Raw genomic sequence first — 15135 nt, forward strand, 5'->3', positions numbered from 1 at the left:
GGCAGCGCTGCCCGGCCCGCTCCTCCACCTGCAAAGGGTACGGCAAAAAGGGCCATTTCGTGGCGGTATGCCAGGCCCGGGCGGTCTCTGGGGGCGAACCGGGACCGCCACCCCAACCCTCTCCACAAGCCATGTGCGACCAGTGGGCGCCGCCATCTTGGCTGGAGTCTCAGGACCCCGGTTCTGATGACCACACACTGAGGAAAACCTCCAACTTCTGCCACGACTTGCCTCAGTGACCCTGGACCAGTCTCGGCCCCGAACGCTCTCGACCGCGACGACGACCGTGCTCGTCAATGGGCACGAAACATCCTGCCTGATTGACTCCAGGAGCACAGAGAGCTTCATACACCCCAACATGGTAAGGCATTGTTCTCTTCCCATCCACCCAGTTAATCAAAAAATCTCCCTGGCCTCCGGGTCTCACTCTGTAGAGATCAAAGGGTGCTGCGTAGCGAACTCGCGGTCCAGGGAAGGGAATTAAAAAACTTCCGTCTCTACGTCCTCCCTCACCTCTGCGCTGCCACGCTCCTAGGGTTAGATTTGCAATGTAACCTCCAGAGTTTAACTTTTACATTTAGGCGGCCCTATACCACCCCCCCCCCCCCCCCTGCACTGTCTGCAGCCTCGCGACCCTCAAGGTCGATCCGCCTTTCCGTTTTGCGAACCTCACCCCGGATTGCAAACCCGTCGCCACCAGGAGCAGACGGTACAGTGCCCAGGACCAGACCTTCATTAGGTCGGAAGTCCAGCGGTTACTGAAGGAAGGTATTATTGAGGATAGCAACAGTCCCTGGAGAGCTCAAGTAATGGTTGTAAAGACCAGGGAGAAGCATAGGATGGTCATCGATTATAGTCAGACCATCACCAGGTATACGCAGCTCGACGCGTACCCTCTCCCCCGCATATCTGATCTGGTCAATCAGATTGCACAATACAAGGTCTTTTCCATGGTGGATCTAAAATCCGCCTACCACCAGCTCCCCATCCGCCCTAGCGACCGCAAGTACACTGCATTCAAAGGAGACGGGCGGCTCTACCATTTCCTAAGGGTTCCCTTCGGTGTCACAAATGGAGTCTCGGTCTTCCAACGAGAGATGGACCGAATGGTTGACCGGTACGGTTTGCGGGCCACGTTTTCGTACCTCGATAACGTCACCGTCTGCGGCCACGACCAGCAGGACCATGACACCAACCTCCGAAAATTCCTCCATACCGCAAAAATCCTTAACCTAACCTACAACAAGGACCAATGCGTGTTCAGCACCGACCGTCTAGTCATCCTCGGCTACGTAGTGCATGATGGAGTTATAGGCCCAGATCCGGAACTCATGGAGTTTCCCCTCCCCCACTGCTTCAAGGCCCTGAAACGCTGCCTGGGATATTTTTCATATTACGCCCAGTGGGTCCCCAACTATGCGGACAAGGCCCGCCCACTAATTAAATCCACGGTTTTTACCCTGCCGGCAGAGGCCCGCCAGGCCTTCAGCCACGTCAAAGCGGACATTGCAAAGGCCACGATGCACGCTATCGATGAATCCCTTCCCTTCCAAGTCCAGAGTGACGTGTCCGACGTAGCTCTGGCGGCCACCCTCAACCAAGCGGGCAGACCCGTGGCCTTCTTCTCCCGTACCCTCCACGCTTCAGAAATCCGCCATTCCTCAGTTGAAAAGGAGGCCCAGGCCATAGTAGGAGCTGTGCGGCACTGGAGGCATCACGTGGCCGGCAGGAGATTCACTCTCCTCACTGACCAACTGTCGGTTACTTTCATGTTCGATAATGCACAGCGGGGCAAGATAAAGAACGATATGATCTTACGGTGGAGGATCGAGCTCTCCACCTACAACTATGAGATCATGTATCGTCCCGGAAAGCTAAATGAGCCCCCTAATGCCCTATCCCGCGGCACATGTGCCAACGCACAAGTGGACCAACTCCGGGCCCTCCACAAGGACCTCTGCCACCCGGGGGTCACTCGATTCTTCCATTTCATTAAGACCCGCAACCTGCCCTACTATATCGAGGAGGTCAGGACCGCCACCAGGAACTGATAAATCTGCGCGGAGTGCAAGCCGCACTTCTACAGACCAGAGAAAGCGCACCTGATAAAAGCTTCCCGTCCCTTTTGAACGCTTCAGCGTGGACTTCAAAGGGCACCTCCCCTCCACCGACCGCAACGTGTATTTCCTCAATGTAATTGATGAGTACTCCCGTTTCGCTTTCGCCAACCCATGCCCCGACATGACGTCTGCCACGGTCATCAAGGCCCTGCACAGCATCTTCACCTTGTTTGGTTTCCCCATTTACATCCACAGCGATCGGGGATCCTCCTTCATGAGTGATGAGCTGCGCCAGTTCCTGCTCAGCAAGGGCTTCGCCTCGAGCAGGACGACCAGCTACAACCCCCGGGGGAACGGGCAGGTGGAGAGGGAGAACTGGACGGTCTGGAAGGCCTTCCTGCTGGCCCTTAGGTCTAGAAATCTCCCGGTCTCCTGCTGGCAGGAGGTCCTCCCCGAAGCGCTCCACTCCATCCGGTCGCTCCTGTGCACCGCTACTAATGAGACCCCTCACGAACGTGTGTTTGCCTTCCCTGGGAAGTCCACCTCCGGGCTCTCGCTCCCAACATGGCTGCCAGTTCCTGGACCCATCCTCCTCCGGAAGCATGTGTGGAGCCATAAATCGGATGCGTTGGTTGAGAAAGTCCACCTCCTCCATGCAAACCCACAGTACGCCTACGTGGCACACCCCGACGAGCGACAGGACACAGTCTCCCTCTGGGACCTGGCACCCGCTGGGTCCCCACCCCCGACCTGATACCGCTCCTCCCCCTCCCGATTGCCTCATTCACCCCTGCGCCACCCACCCTCCCACCAGCGAACCTCACCGCAGTCCCCACCCAGCAGGATCCGCCCCCTCACTGGATCCACTAAGGGGTGACGATGGAGAGGACAACACGCTCCCGGAGTCGCAGGTGACCACATCGGCGCCCACATCACCACCAGGACTGAGGTGAGCGCGGCGGAGGGTCAAAGCCCCCGACAGACTCAATCTGTAATGTTGTTCTTCACCCCCGCCGGACTTTTTTTTAAACAGGGGGTGAATGTGGTAAACACCACTGGTAACGCACTACATGTATTACGGAACTGCCCTGTATTACAGGTACCACAGTAAATCCCAGCCTGCTGGCTCTGCCCAGCAGGCGATGTATAATAGTGTATGCTCTCCTGCGCTGCTCCCATTTTGGTTCCAGTTGCAGGAGGCACAACATCTTGTGCAATAAAGCCTCGATTGTTTCACCATTCGCGTCTCGTGGTAATTGACGGTACATCACAGGGTAAAAGCAAATTACTGCGGATGCTGGAATCTGAAACGAAAGGGAAAATGCTGGAAAATCTCAGCAGGTCTGGCAGCATCTGTAGGGAGAGAAGAGCCCGATGACTCTTTGTCTAGGCTAACAGACAGAGAAAGTGGGAAATATTTATACTGTGGAGTGAGAATGAAAGATGAGTCATAGCCACAGATTACCGGGTGCTAATGGCCACAGAAACCAAGGGGAAAGAGTGCTAATGGCAGTCCCCAGAGAGGACAAAAGACGTGAAAGGTCAAACAGCAGGGAAACTAACATCAGAGGATGAACTGGGTGCAGTGTAGATGGATTGTCCATGCTAAATTGCCCCTTAATTGGAAAGAATTAATTGGGTACTCTAAATTTACTTTTTAAAAAGAGATCTTCAGAGATCATAATAATCGCTTATTGTCACAAGTCGGCTTCAATGAAGTTACTGTGAAAAGCCCCAAGTCGCCACATTCCGGCGCCTGTTCGGGGAGGCTGGTACGGGAATTGAACCCGCGCTGCTGCCTTGTTCTGCATTACAAGCCAGCTGTTTAGCCCGCTGTGCTAAACCAGCCCCTTTGTGTGTAGCGTGCAGGTTTCTGCGAGACTGCCAGATTGTTCAAGGGTCACAGACAGAAATAGCAGTATCTATTTTAAAACTTTGTCCAGTTTGAACTTTTAGAACTAGCCATGCGGAAAACTAAATCTACTTTATTAAGAAAATGTACAGGGTTATATTGGCATACACAAAGCAATTCCAAATCCAAAAGAACTAACCACATTTGTGGACTCGAGGGGCGGGATTCTCCCCTACCCAGCGGGGTGGGCGGTCCCGGTGCCGAGGAATGGTGTGAACCACTCCGGCGTCAGGCCGCCCGCAAGGTGCGGAATCCTCGGCACCTTCAGGGACTAGGCCGGCGGGATTGGCACCGCGCCAACCGGCGTGGAAGGGGCTTGGCGCCGTGCCAAGCGGCGTCAGCCCAGTGCATGCGCTGGGGCGTTTGTCTTTGCATCGGCCATGGCGGAGGTCCACAGCAGCCGGTGCGGAGGGAAAGAGTGCCCGCACGGCACAGGCCCGCCCGCGGATCAGTGGGCCCGATCGTGAACCAAGCCACCGTGGGGGCACCTCCCCAGGGCCAGATTCCCCCCTGCCCCCCCCCCCCCCCCTCGAAGGGGCAGCACGGTAGAATTGTGCATAGCACAATTGCTTCACAGCTCCAGGGTCGCAGGTTCGATTCCGGCTTGGGTCACTGTCTGTGTGGAGTCTGCACATTCTCCCCATGTGTGCGTGAGTTTCCTCCGGTTTCCTCCCACAGTCCAAAGATGTGCAGGTTAGGTGGATTGGCCATAATAAATTGCCCTTAGTGTCCAAAATTGCCCTTTGTCTTGGGTGGGGTTACTGGGTTGTGGGGATGGGGTGGAGGTGTGGTCTTGGGTAGGGTGCTCTTTCCTAGAGCCGGTGCAGACTCGATGGGCCAAATGGCCTCCTTCTGCGCTGTAAATTCTATGATTCTATGATAAGACCCCAAAGGCCGCCCGCCGGTATGTACCAGGTCGAATTTACGCCGGCGGGACCGGCCTAAAACGGGCGGCCGCTCGGCCCATCGCGGGCTGGAGAATCGCCTGGGGGGGGGGGGGGGGGGGCACCGAGCGGCGCGGCGCGATTCCCACCCCTGCCAAAACCCCGGCGGTGGAGAATTCGGCAGCTGGCGGGGGCGGGATTCACGCTGCCGCCCCCCCCCCCCCCCCCCGGCGATTCTCCGGCCAGGCGGGGGGGCGGAGAACCCGGCCATGGTTATAATTTGCCTTCCCAATGCCCATGTTGTATCAAGCGTTCCAACGCCTCTGCCCACCACGCACATGCCAGTACCCAGTCACATCAGCACAACCTAACCTGTGCAAGAGTTCGACTGATGAACCATTCGCAAGCTGAAACATCACATCAATCCAGCCCAACTGCCCCGTACTCAATGTTGCATTCGGGTCCTCACCCCCCATTATGAACATGCCTGAGAGAGCCGGGAATATGAGTTCGCTTTGTAACCATGCTGTATGGCATTGAGTTTTTATACGGAAATGAGTACTTGAGACCACCCACCACATCAGCGCCAGACCACAGAGTTTAACGCTGCATTAAAGGTGCAGCCCTATGTTTCAAAAACAAGTCCGAGAAACAGGTTTCAGTTTCATTTCCCCGCAGTGAAACGTTGCTCAGGGAATCAAAGTTGCAGTTTCATTATTTCCATTCTTGCAGTCAGTCGCGTAAGTGCCTCCCACCAGAAACTGCAAAACTCACAACAGGGCAGCAGCAGAAACCAAGTTCGCTCGGCCAGCTGAGAACTGTAAGTGCGTTTATTTTAATGTGCGGAGACTTACTACTGCCAAATGGCTACTCTCCGGTGCTCAAAGAGATAAAAATGTAATCCACTCCTTGCTGTCTCTAGAAAAATTCTACAACTGTTCGCTGTCGTTATTAATTATTTAGGTGGTGAAATCGAAAGCCACTTGGCCAGATTTGCTAATGACAGAAAAGTCAGGCAGATTTGTAAGGAGCAGATGAAAGTATAAAATTACAAAGAGAGGGCAGCACGGCGGCGCAGTGGTTAGCACTGCTGCCTCACGGCGCCGAGGTCCCAGATTCGATCCTGACTCTGGGTCACTGTCCGTGTGGAGTTTGCACATTCTCCCCGTGTTGGCGTGGGTTTCGCCCCCACAACCCAAAGATGTGCAGGGTAGGTGGATTGGCCACGCTAAATTGCCCCTTAATTGGAATAAATGAATTGGGTCGTCTAAATTTATTTTTAGGGACTTCCGGTTACGGCCATGCCTGAATAGGTCGCACGTTCGGCAGCTCCCGCCTGGAACTTTAGGGCTCTCTAGAGGGGCCCCAACGGCACTTGTTCGACGGTTTCCAGTGTTGGAAGATGACAGCAGGGTCCCCCCGACAGTATATGGATTGGACCAGGAGTGGAACGGTGAAAAAAGGGATCTTGGAGCAGCGAAAAGTGAGAGGGAGAAAAAGCAAGATGGCGGCGGGTGGAGACCAAGCATCGTGGGCGCAGTGGTCGCAGAAGCAGCAGGAGTTTCTTAAACGCTGCTTTGAGGAGCTGAAGACAGAAATGCTGGCGCCAATGAAGGCGGCGATTGAGAGGCCCAGAGGGCCCTGGGGGCGGCGATCCGGGAGGTGCGGCAGAAAGCCTCGGAGAACGAGGATGAGATCTTGGGCCTGGCAGTGAAGGTGGAGGCACACGAGGTGCTGCACAAGAGGTGGACGGAAAGATTTGAGGACCTGGAGAATAGGTCGAGGAGGAAGAATCTTCGGATTCTGGGTCTCCCTGAAGGAGTTGAGGGGCCCGATACCGGGGCATATGTGAGCACGATGCTCAACTTGCTGATGGGCGCGGGAGACTTCCCGAGCCCCCTGGAGCTAGATGGGGCTCATCGGGTCCCGGCAAGGAGACCCAAGGCCAACGAGCCGCCAAGGGCTGTAGTGGTGAGGTTTCACCGCTTTATGGACAGAGAGTGTGTCCTGAGATGGGCCAAGAAAGAGCGGAGCAGCTGGTGGGAGAACACGGAGATCCGAATCTACCAGGACTGGAGTGCAGAGGTGGCCAAGAAGAGAGCTGGCTTTAATTGGGCCATGGCGGTGCTCCATCGGAAGGGGGGTGAAGTTCGGTCTGCTGCAGCCAGCGCGATTGTGGGTCACATTCCAAGATCGGCACCACTATTTTGAAATGCCTGAGGAGGCTTGGAGCTTTATACAGACTGAAAAGTTGGACTCAAATTGAGGGTCTGTGGTTGTGGGGGGATGTCTGCTGTATATATGGTTTTAACTACGTGCAGGGAATGTTCCCTTGGTTGGGTGCTGGATGGGGATGGGTGAAGGGATTTGATGGGGAGACGGGGAGGCCCGGGGATGGAGGACTTGAGATAAGGCCGCAAAAGGAGCTGTGCCAGAGGGGGTGGGGCCGGCTCAGGAAAGCACGGGCTTTTTCCCGCGCTAGGGAAGGACGGAGGTGGGGGTCGGAGGAGCGCACACTGACTGCTAGGGAGGAGGGGGAGGGGGGGATTCCCACACTGGGAGGGTCGATGGGAAGGCGGGAGAGGCCGGGGTCAGCAGGGGTCAGCTGACTTACGGGAGTGTTATGGGGGGAGCAAAAGAGCTAGATATGGATCTAGCGGGGGGAGGGGGGGTAGAGGTTGCTGCTGCATTGGCCAATGGGGAACTGGAAATAGGAGAGGTGGTCGGGGCGGGGGTCCGCCGTTGGGGGACTGGAGGGTGCGGGAGGCGCGGGCACGGGACTGGCCTAGAAAAGGAGATGGCGAGTCGGCAGTGGGGTGGTGAGAAGCCCCCCAATCCGGCTGATAACTTGGAATGTGAGGGGCCTGAATGGGCCGGTGAAGAGGGCCCGAGTGTTCGCGCACTTAAAGGGACTGAAGGCAGACGTGGTCATGCTTCAGGAGACACATTTGAAGGTGGCAGACCAGGTCAGGCTGAGAAAGGGATGGGTAGGACAGGTACTCCATTCGGGGCTGGATGCGAAGAACAGAGGGGTTGCAATACTGGTGTGGAAGTGGGTGTCGTTTGAGGCCAAGAATACTGTAGTGTTCAATGGAGGTCGATACGTGATGGTGAGCGGTAGGTTGCAGGGGGTGCGGGTGGTATTGGTAAACATATACGCCCCGAACTGGGACGATGCCGGATTTATAAAGCGCATGCTGGGTCGGATTCCGGACCTGGAGGCAGGAAGCCTGATAATTGGGGGGTTCAACACGGTGCTGGATCCAGCATTAGATCGCTCCAGATCCAAGACGGGGAAGAGGCCGGCTGCGGCCAAGGTGCTTAGGGGGTTTATGGACCAGATGGGGGGAGTGGATCCATGGAGGTTTGCCAGGCCCCTGGCCAGGGAATTCTCATTCTTTTCCCATGTACATAGCGCCTACTCCCGGATAGATTTTTTTTGTTTTGAGTAGGGCGCTAATCCCGAAAGTGGAAGGAACGGAGTATTCGGCCATAGCCGTCTCAGACCACGCCCCGCACTGGGTGGAGCTGGAGTTAGGAGAGGAGAGGGACCAGCGCCCACTGTGGCGTCTTGATGTGGGATTACTGGCGGATGAGGAGGTGTGCGGGAGGGTACGGGAGTGCATTGAGAGATACTCGGAGGCCAATGACAACGGAGAGGTGCAGGTGGGGGTAGTCTGGGAGGCGCTGAAGGCGGTGGTCAGGGGAGAGTTAATCTCCATTAGGGCCCACAGGGAGAAGAGAGAGGGCAGGGAGAGGGAGAGGTTGGTGGGGAAGATGTTAAGGGAGACAGAAGATATGCAGAGGCCCCCGAGGAGGGACTACTTAGGGAGCGGCGAAGCCTCCAGACGGAGTTTGACCTGTTGACCACAGGGAAAGCAGAGGCACAGTGGAGGAAAGCACAGGGGGTGACGTACGAGTATGGGGAGAAGGCGAGCCAGATGCTGGCACACCAGCTCCGTAAGAGGGAGGCAGCGAGGGAAATAGGTGGAGTTAAGGATAGCGGGGGGAATACGGTGCGGAGTGCGGTGAGGGTAAATGAGGTATTTAAGGACTTCTCTGAGGAGCTGTCCAGATCTGAGCCCCCAGCGGGGAAGAGGGGATGCGACGATTTTTGGATCAACTGAGGTTCCCGAGGGTGGAGGAGCAGGAGGTGGCTGGTTTAGGGGCGCCAATTGGGTTGGAGGAGCTGGTTAAAGGATTGGGGAACATGCAGGCAGGGAAGGCCCCGGGGCCAGATGGGTTCCTGGTCGAGTTTTATAGGAAATATGTGGACCTGCTAGGCCCATTGTTAGTGAGGACTTTCAATGAGGCAAGGGAGAGGGGACCCTGCTCCCGACAATGTCCGGGGCACTGATCTCGCTGATTCTGAAGCGGGAGAAGGACCCACTGCAATGTGGGTCGTATAGACCGATCTCGCTCCTCAATGTGGATGCTAAGTTGCTGGCAAAAGTGCTGGCTACGAGAATTGAGGACTGTGTCGCTGGAGTGATTCATGAGGACAAGACGGGATTTGTAAAGGGCAGGCAGCTAAACACCAATGTGCGAAGGCTCCTCAACGTGATTATGATGCCATCGGTGGAGGGACAGGCGGAGGTAGTGGCAGCTATGGACGCGGAGAAGACCTTTGACCGGGTGGAGTGGGAGTATCTGTGGGAAGTGTTGCGGACGTTTGGGTTCGGGGAGGGGTTTATCAATTGGGTCAGGCTCCTATATAGAGCCCCGGTGGCGAGTGTGGCTACGAATCGGCAGAGGTCGGAGTACTTTCGGCTGTACCGAGGGACGAGGCAGGGGTGCCCCCTGTCCCCCTTGTTGTTTGCATTGGAAATTGAGCCTTTGGCCATGGCACTAAGGGAGTCCAGGAAATGGAGGGGGTTGGTCCAAGGGGGAGAGGAGCATCGGGTGTCGCTGTATGCGGACGACCTGTTGCTGTATGTGGCAGATCCTGTGGAGGGGATGGTGGAGGTCATGCGGATCCTAAGGGAGTTTGGGGATTTCTCGGGCTATAAGCTCAACGTAGGGAAAAGTGAGCTCTCTGTGGTGCATCCAGGGGACCAGGGAAGGGGGATAGACGAGCTATCTTGTGCCCATTGAAGAGGGCGGAAAGGAACTTTCGGCACTTGGGGATCCAGGTGGCTGGGAGCTGGGGGGCCCTGCACAAGCTCAATTTGACGCGGTTGGTGGAACAGATGGAGGAGGATTTCAAAAGATGGGATGTGCTGTCACTCTCGCTAGCGGGCAGGGTACAGTCGGTTAAAATGATGGTCCTCCCGAGGTTTCTCTTTGTGTTCCCGTGCCTTCCCATTATGATTCCCAAGGCCTTTTTCAAATGGGTAGGTAGGAGTAACATGGGTTTCGTGTGGACAGATGAGACCCCGAGGGTAAAGAGGGAGTTTGTGGAGCGTAGCAGGGACAGGGAGGGCTGGCGCTGCCAAATCTGTGCGGCTACTTTTGGGCAGCCAACGTGGCGATGATCCATAAGTGGGTAATAGAGGGAGAAGGGGCGGCGTGGAAGAGGTTGGAGATGGCGTCCTGCAGAGGCACGAGCCTGAGGGCGCTGGTGACGGCACCGCTGCCGCTCTCGCCGACAAGGTATACCACGAGTCCGGTGGTGGCGGTAACGTTGAAGATCTGGGGGCAGTGGAGATGGCATAGAGGCGAGATGGGAGCCTCGGTTTGGTCCCCGTTTCGGGAGAACCATTGGTTCATCCCGAGAAGGATGGATGGGGGGTTTCGGAGATGGCATCGGGCAGGGATCAGAAGAATGGGGGACCTGTTTATAGATGGAACGTTTGCGAGCCTAGGGGCGCTGGAGGAGAAGTTTGGGTTACCCCGGGAAATGCGTTCAGGTATATGCAAGTGAGGGCGTTGTGAGGCGGCAGGTGAGGGCATTCCCATTGCTCCCAGCACAGAGGATTCAGGACAGGGTGATTTTGGGTGTATGGGACGGAGAAGGCAAGGTTTTGGCGATCTATCAAGAGATGAAAGAAGAGGAGGAGGTTTCGGTAGAGGTGCTAACGGGCAAGTGAGAGGAAGAGCTTGGGGAGGAGATTGATGTGGGTCTGTGGGCAGATGCCCTGAGTAGGGTTAACTCCTCTTCCTCTTGCGCCAGGCTCAGCTCAATACAATTTAAGGGGCTAAATTCTCCGTTATCGGCGCAAAGTCCGCCGATCGGCGCAAAAAACGGCGCAAATCCGACTTGCGTCACGCCGCAAAAATCGTCGCGAAGTCTCCGGCCCGAAATGGGCTAGCAGCGACGTGACAGCATCCGCACTTGCTCACGTAGTTCACGCCGTGCAGCGTCATACACGCCGCACGGCGTGACGGCTCATAAGGACGCGCTGCTCCCCCCCACCCGACCGGAACACCCGACCGGAACACCCGACCGGATGGCCGCCCGCCGCTCAGCCCCGAGGTTCCAGTCATGGGATGTGGAGGCGCTCCTGGACACAGTGGAGCAGAGGAGGGAGGCCCTGTATCCCAGGCACGGCCGCAGAGTTGCCCCACGCCACAGCCGGCGTCTGTGGAGGGAGGTGGCAGAGGCCGTCACCGCTGCGGCCCTGACACCACGGACAGGCACCCAGTGCCACAAGAAGGTGAACGACCTCGTCAGAGCAGGCAGGGTGAGCCTCCCCCCCTGCCTGATATCCATATCCCCCATATCCCCCCTCCCCCATATCCCCCCACCCCCATATCCCCCCTCCCCCATATCCCCCATATCCCCCTCCCCCACATCCCCCCCTCCCCCATATCCCCCTCCCCATATCCCCCATATCCCCCCTCCCCTATATCCCCCATATACCCCATATCCCCCTCCCCCATATTCCCCCATATCCCCCCTCCCCCATATCCCCCTCCCCATATCCCCCTCCCCATATCCCCATATCCCCCTCCCCATATCCCCCCTCCCCATATCCCCCCTCCCCCATACCCCCCTCCCCATATCCCCCCTCCCACATATCCCCCATATCCCCCTCCCCATACCCCCCCTCCCCATATCCCCCCTCCTTCATATCCCCCCTCCCCATATCCCCCCTCCCCCATATCCCCCTCCCCATATCCCCCTCCCCATATCCCCCTCCCCCATATCCCCCATATCCCCCTCCCCCATATCCCCCCTCCTCCATATCCCCCATATCCCCCCTCCCACATATCCCCCCTCCCCATATCCCCCTCCCCATATCCCCCTCCCCATATCCCCCCTCCCCCATATCCCCCATATCCCCCTTCCCCATATCCCCCCTCCCCCATACACCCCCTCCCCCATGTCCCCCATATCCCCCTCCCCATATCCCCCATATCCCCCATCCCCCATATCACCCCTCCCCATATCCCCCTCCCCATATCCCCATCCCCCATATCCCCCCTCCCCCATATCCCCCTCCCCATATCCCCCATATCCCCCTCCCCATATCCCCATCCCCCATATCCCCCCACCCCATAATCCCCCCTCCCCCATATCCCCCATATCCCCCCTCCCCCATATCCCCCCCTCCCCCATATCCCCCCCTCCCCCACATCCCCCCTCCCCCATATCCCCAAGTGAATCCAGCCCTAACCTTAACCTCTGCAATGCACGCGCAACCGATGGCGTGCATTCATATACCTGCCTAACACTGTTGCCTTTTACCCCTGCCACCCCCCCCCCCCCCCGCCACAGGAGAAACGCGCACACAACACCAGGGAGCATGTGAGGACTGGAGGAGGCCCCGCTGATGAGAGGCCACTGACCGAACTCGAGGAAAGGGCCCTGGAACTGGCTGGCGGACCTGAGGACCGGGAGGTTGCTGATGCAGAGGTCGGGGGCGTACTAGCAAGTGAGCCACCGACAGCCCGTCCCCATATTCCCCCCCTCCCCTATATCCCCCTCCCCCATATCACCTGATCACTGCCTGCGTGTCTAACCATGCATGCTTCATTGTGTATCGCAGGAGCAAACGTCGAGGCACCCATCCCCGCAGATGCAGACCGCCCGCAGGATGCCCCTCGGAGGCCACGGGAGACAGAGAGACCCGCACCCTCCAGCATGCGACGCCCGCAGGATGCCCCTCGCACACCACGGGAGACGGAGAGACACGGACCCTCCAGCATGCGACGCCCGCAGGATGCCCCTCGGAGGCCACGGGAGACGGAGAGACCCGGACCCTCCGGCATGCGACGCCCGCAGGATGCCCCTCGCACACCACGGGAGACGGAGAGACCCGGACCCTCCGGCATGCGACGCCCGCAGGATGTCCCTCGGAGACCACGGGAGATAGAGAGACCCGGACCCTCCGGCATGCGACGCCCGCAGGATGTCCCTCGGAGACCACGGGAGACGGAGAGACCTGGAGCAACAGGGAGACGACGCTCCTGTCACGTGCGGGTGCGACGACGCAGGCATGTGCCATCCAGCGACGAGAGGGGCAGCCACAGGCCCCCGTCACAGCCGGGCCAGGACACCACTACCCAGGACACCCCTACCCAGGACACCCCTACCCGGGACACCCCTACCTGGGACAGCACTACCCAGGAAGACGAAATACCGGACAGTGACACAGAGTGGATGGGTGGAGACGAACCCCCACCCCAAAGTGCCATGGACTCAGAGTGGGATGAAGAGCACGACACAACGCCACTGCTGTCACCAACACCCTCCACCATCGCAGAAACACTCACCTCGGTTGGGCACTTTAGTGATGAGTCGTCTGGTACACTCACTGGTGCGCACAACACAGCCGTCCCGGTACAGCAGGTGGAGGTAGGAGCAGCAGAGGGGTCGGGCGGTCGGAGGGCAGCCCAGCCCAAGCGAACATCTGCCGCCCAGATGGATCCCGGGTTCCTGGAGTTACCACACCCACACATAGATCCGATGCAACCACCGACCCGGAGACGAGCGAAGAGGGTGACGGCCGGCTTGCGGCGGCTGCAGTCGCAGGTGGAGGAGTCCACCCATGTCCAGGAGCTGGGAGTGGTGCCGGTCATACGTGCCACCCAGGCCGACACCGCACGGGTGGCGTCCGCGGTGGAGGCAATGGGTGCTACGGTGTCAGACATGGGGAACGGTTTGCGAGGCCTGGGGCTTTCCGTGCAGGCGGCGTCTGTGGCCCAGGACATGGCTGCCCTCTCACAGGAGGCCATAAGCCAGTGCCAGCGCCAGATGGCAGAGGCGCTCAACGCCATGGCCCAGTCTCGGCAGGCCATGGCCCAGTCTCAGCAGGCCATAGCCCAGTCTCTGCAGGCCATGGCCCAGTCTCAGCAGGCCATAGCCCAGTCTCAGCAGGCCATAGCCCAGTCTCAGCAGGCCATAGCCCAGTCTCAGCAGGCCATGGCCCAGTCTCTGCAGGCCATGGCCCAGTCTCTGCATGCCATCGTTGAGGGCATCGGCGCCATTGGCCATGTGCGAGCCGGTGTCGCACAGTCACAGACAGGGTTTGCCAATCCCCTGGGCTCCATGACTGCAAACCTGCAGACCCCTGTCGATACCAACACGGGCCTCCAGGACTGGCAGCGTCAGATGTCGGGGGGGCGTCGGATGGCCAGTCCGTTCGCATCCTCCACCCATGTAGAGGCCTGGGGACCATCGGGCACCCCGAGGGAGGAGGAGGTGGTGTGGTCCGTCCCGGGTCCCCCTGTAGGGGAGGTCCCAGAACACCGCGACACCTCGGACTCCCCCCCCTTCCGTCCCAGGTGCATCGGGTGGGCAACGGGCAGGACAGGCTGGCAGCTCGCCATCCCAGTCGCCCGGGCCGCAGCCTGGCCCATCTAGGCCAGGATGCCCCAGGAAACGGCCGCCAAAGGAATCCCGTGTCAGAGGGCAGGAATCACAGGAGTCCACCTCCAGTTCTGCGGTACCGTCTGGGGAACCACGTAGACGTAGTCAAAGGGCCCGTAAGGCCAAACAATTAGACACTGAGTAAGTTGGCACGGGTGCAGGGCACAGATGAGTTTTAGGGGCTAGGGCACGTGCATGAACTCCTTTGGTTATTAAAGTCAATGTTACACCTACAGAAGCTGCCTTTGTGCTCTGTCCAAAGCGTGCGGGGGTGTCATGTACGTTGAGCGCAAGTGTGTGTGTGTGAGGGGTGGTCTTACCTCAGCCCCAGGTGAGTCTGCCCCTTCCCCCTGGGCCGCCATCAACATCCCCCCGGGCAGAGGACGGGACCGTGCGCTGCAGTGTCACAGCCGCATGCATGGATGGTTGTACTGTGGCCATGGGTCAGACATAGTCCAACGATGTGGAGCCAGGAGCTCACCGCAGGGCGGGTTGTCATCATCCTCCATGGCCTGCAATAGACAC

At 58.3% G+C, this 15135-nt stretch overlaps 1 protein-coding gene across 3 annotated transcripts in view; it reads left to right on the forward strand.

Annotated features, from left to right (window-relative positions):
• The first annotated feature begins 5454 nt into the window (after positions 1-5454).
• LOC140390290 (interferon-induced very large GTPase 1-like) overlaps positions 5455-15135 on the forward strand; it is a 50399-nt gene continuing 40718 nt past the window's right edge. For all 3 annotated transcript variants that reach the window (XM_072475322.1, XM_072475325.1, XM_072475324.1), the window contains exon 1: positions 5455-5676. The gene's annotated coding sequence lies outside the window, so the exon portion shown is untranslated. The remainder of the gene's footprint in view (positions 5677-15135) is intronic.

This window comes from Scyliorhinus torazame, chromosome 14 (genome assembly GCF_047496885.1).
Source record: "Scyliorhinus torazame isolate Kashiwa2021f chromosome 14, sScyTor2.1, whole genome shotgun sequence".
Taxonomy (NCBI): Eukaryota; Metazoa; Chordata; class Chondrichthyes; order Carcharhiniformes; family Scyliorhinidae; genus Scyliorhinus; species Scyliorhinus torazame.